Genomic DNA, 3,178 nt, shown 5'->3' on the forward strand with positions numbered 1-3,178 from the left:
GAGACAGAGAGAGACCTTGTCTCTACAAACAGCTGAGTGTTGTGGCAGGGGCCTGTAGTCCCAGCTACTTGGGAGGCTAAGGCAAGAGAATAGCTTGAGCCCAAGAGTTTGAAGTTGCTGTGAGCTATGACACCATGGCACTACCAAGGGTGACAAAGTGAGACCCTGTCTCATAAAATAAAATAACCTAATGAGGTCATGATCCTTCCAGTTTCACTTCACAGATGAAACGGACTCTAGTGGAATTGTCCTACTGATTCTTGACCTGTGGCTTTGCCCATGCTAATATCCCCTTTTAAGCACACCCGTCCCTCTTCCCCTTGCCTATCCTTTGCGGTTTGAGCTAAAGCTTATTTCTTGCCAGGAAGCCTTACTTGGTCTCCACAGCTGGCCTGGTACCCTGCTCTGGGCTGCCATGGTGCGCTGAGCACTGCTCTACCATCACCCTCGTCAAGCTCTACTCCCCTGTCACAGCCAACCAGATGGTAAGGCCCTAGAGGAGGGGCCCTGCCTTCCTCACTCTGTCCTCCATGCTAAGCGCAATGCCTGGTAGGCAGGGGTTGTTCAATAGATGCTGATGGAAGTTAAGAAAGAAGGGAGGGGTGCTCCCGAGGCGGCGTGGCTCGCCTGGGTGGAGCAGCCTCAGCGCGGGAGCCGGGAGGGTGCTGCCCCTGGGGAGGTGTCCCGGCGGGTCTTGGCCTGGCGTGCTCACACCTGCCCGCTCACGCTCGCGGTCCTGGGCGCTGCCGGACATGGCGTATACTCCAGGGCCATCAAGCTGAAGAAGTGAAGGTCCCGGTTTGTCAGATCCAGTATACTTAAAGAAGAGTTCAAGTGTACAGCTGCCGTCCTTTCTTTAGCTATCAGAGGAAGGAGTCATTCCAACATCAGACATATGGAAGCACAGGTTCATAGACTCAGCCTCTGAAAGGAATAATGCTGTCAGCATGTCTGCACACTCCATGCTCTGTGAACGAATTGCCATAGCCAAGGAACTGATCAAGAGAGCAGAATCACTTTCTAGATCAAGAATCACTTTCTAGATCATGGCATTGAAGGTGGTGCAAAGCTGTGCAGCAAACTGAAGGCAGAATTAAAGTGCTTACAGAACGTAGAAGCTGGGAAAGTAGCTATTAAAGAATCCCATTTACAGAGAACTAATTTAACACACCTGCGAGCCATTGTGGAATCAGCAGAAAACCTGGAAGAGGTTGTTAGTGTTCTTCATGTCTTTGCTTACACAGATTCCATGGGAGAGAAGCAGACCCTTGTGGTGCACGTGGTTGCAAATGGTGGTCATACTCGGGTGAAAGCCATTGGCCGAAAAGCTGAAGCTCTGCATAACATCTGGCTGGGCAGGGGTCAGTATGGTGACAAAAGCATCATTGAGCAGGCTGAAGACTTCCTCCAGGCGAGTCACCAGCAGCCAGTGCAGTATAGCAACCCTCACGTCATCTTTGCATTTTACAACAGTGTCTCCAGCCCCATGGCAGAGAAACTGAAAGAAATGGGCATATCGGGCAGCGCCTGTGGCTCAGTGAGTAGGGCGCCAGCCCCATATACCAAGGGTGGCGGGTTCAAACCCGGCCCCGGCCAAACTGCAACCAAAAAATATAGCCGGGCATTGTGGTGGATGCCTGTAGTCCCAGCTGCTCAGGAGGCTGAGACAAGAGAATCGCCTAAGCCCAGGAGTTGGAGGTTGCTGTGAGCTGTGTGATGCCACAGCACTCTACCCAGGGTGATAAAGTGAGACTCTGTCTCTACAAAAAAAAATAATAATAATAAAAAAAAGAAAGAAATGGGCATATCTGTGAGAGGAGAAATAGTAGCAGTCAACTCTCTATTAGATCACCCTGAAGAGCTCCAGCTCAGTGAGGGTGAATCAGATGAAGAGGGCCCTCAACTTCTGCAAGTGACCAGAGTAGACCGAGAAAACATACTGGCAAGTGTTGCGTTTCCAACAGAGATTAAGGTTGATGTGTGCAGAAGAGTAAATCTGGACATTACTACTTTAATCACGTATGTGTCTGCCCTTTGCTATGGAGGCTGCACTTTATTTTCAAAGAAAAAGTACTCACAGAACAAGCAGAGCAAGAGAGGAAGGGGCAGGTTCTACCTCAGCTGGAGGCGTTTGTGAAGGACAAGGAGTTGTTTGCTTGTGAATCTGCTGTCAAAGATTTTCGGTCTATTCTAGATACCTTAGGAGGACCTGGGGAGAGAGAGAGGGCAGCTCTGCTAATTAAGCAAATTAATGTGGTTCCAGACCAGCCTTCTGAGCGTGCCTTGAGACTGGTGGCCAGTTGGAAAATTAATAGCCGCTCATTAACGATCTTTGGGACAGGAGACACCCTGAAAGCCATCACAATGACCGCCAATAGTGGTTTTGTCAGAGCTGCAAACAATCAGGGTGTTAAATTTAGTGTGTTTATCCATCAGCCCAGAGCACTTACTGAGGGCAAAGAGGCCCTAGCCACCCCCTTTACCAAAAGACAACACCGCTGGCAGCGAGCACTAATGACCCTTTAAATTTTGTCATGGGAATAAGTTATTTATACCAAAGGCTGGGGCTTCCTATCTGAACTGGTGAAAAAGAAGGTCTATTAGTAAAATCAATACTTAAACCGGTAGAGTTTGTTTTGTGTCTCATCTATATTTAAAGTATGTAACTGCCAAAAGTAGAAAAAGCACAGGAGACAACCTTATTTATCAAACTGTCTGTGTTAGAGCAATTAAGAACAGAAAAACGTCTATATGAGGCTTTTAGCTCTATCGTAATACTCTTGTTTGATTCTGTATGGCTTCAGTGCCCCTACTGGTAATCAGATTGCATGGAATTCGGCCATACTGCATCTTTTATTAAATATTTGGAGAAAACTCTGAAAGCTGTATTTCATTGTATTGGTTTATGTGATGTATGCTGACAGGCAAAGGTTTATAACTAATTTTATATTCTCAACCACCATTTATGAAAAGAAATAATTGATAACAGTGAGGAGCAGTTTGGTAGATATTTACAAAGAGTATATAATGCAGAAAAAATGAAAATAAAGTGAATTCTAAAACTACTGATACACCTTTGTGAAAAGAAACCAAACTTACTACTCCAAAATAAATCTAGAATGAATTTAAAATGAATTATATAAAACATTTAAAAAGAATTCTGATTCTTTTAAGTACG

At 46.0% G+C, this 3,178-nt stretch overlaps 1 pseudogene; it reads left to right on the top strand.

The window, feature by feature from the left end:
- The first annotated feature begins 932 nt into the window (after positions 1-932).
- On the top strand, positions 933-2,834 carry LOC128592242 (UPF0415 protein C7orf25-like; annotated as a pseudogene).
- Positions 2,835-3,178: the final 344 nt, after the last annotated feature.

The sequence above is a fragment of the Nycticebus coucang genome, chromosome 8 (genome assembly GCF_027406575.1).
Source record: "Nycticebus coucang isolate mNycCou1 chromosome 8, mNycCou1.pri, whole genome shotgun sequence".
In the NCBI taxonomy this organism is placed as follows: Eukaryota; Metazoa; Chordata; class Mammalia; order Primates; family Lorisidae; genus Nycticebus; species Nycticebus coucang.